Raw genomic sequence first — 523 nt, forward strand, 5'->3', positions numbered from 1 at the left:
CCCCCCCCCCCCCCCCCGCCCCCGCCCCGGTGCTCACTGAGGCCCTTTGCGAGCCAATGAAAGAGCAGCCCTGGAGCCGAGGCGGCAGAGCGCGCGAGAGACGGTGGAGGGGCCCCGCCGCTGGGGAAACGGGCCGCTTAAACGGACCCTCGCCCCCCTGCCGCTTTCGCCCCCGGGGCCTCCAGGAGAGGGCCCCCTCCTCCTCCTCCTCCGCGCCCCTGGGTGCAAAATCCTTCCTCGCCGCCTGCACGCAGCCCCTCTGCCGCCTCCTTTTCGAGAGGGCAGCACTGTCCCTCCTCCTCCTCCCCCCCCCCCCCCAATTCAGTGCCGGTGGGCCCTCGCCGCCTGCACGCAGCCCCTCTGCCGCCTCCTTTTCGAGAGGGCAGCACTGTCCCTCCTCCTCCTCCCCCCCCCACGCTTGCCACCGACGCCCGAGGCCTGGGGAGGCCGAAGCAGCAGCAGCAGCAGCCCTCCCGATCCCCGCCCCCGGACACCCCCCTGGGACCTTCGCCTCGACTGGGAG

Source organism: Gekko japonicus, unplaced genomic scaffold, assembly GCF_001447785.1.
Source record: "Gekko japonicus isolate JY-2015 unplaced genomic scaffold, Gekko_japonicus_V1.1 scaffold2912, whole genome shotgun sequence".
NCBI classification, from domain to species: domain Eukaryota; kingdom Metazoa; phylum Chordata; class Lepidosauria; order Squamata; family Gekkonidae; genus Gekko; species Gekko japonicus.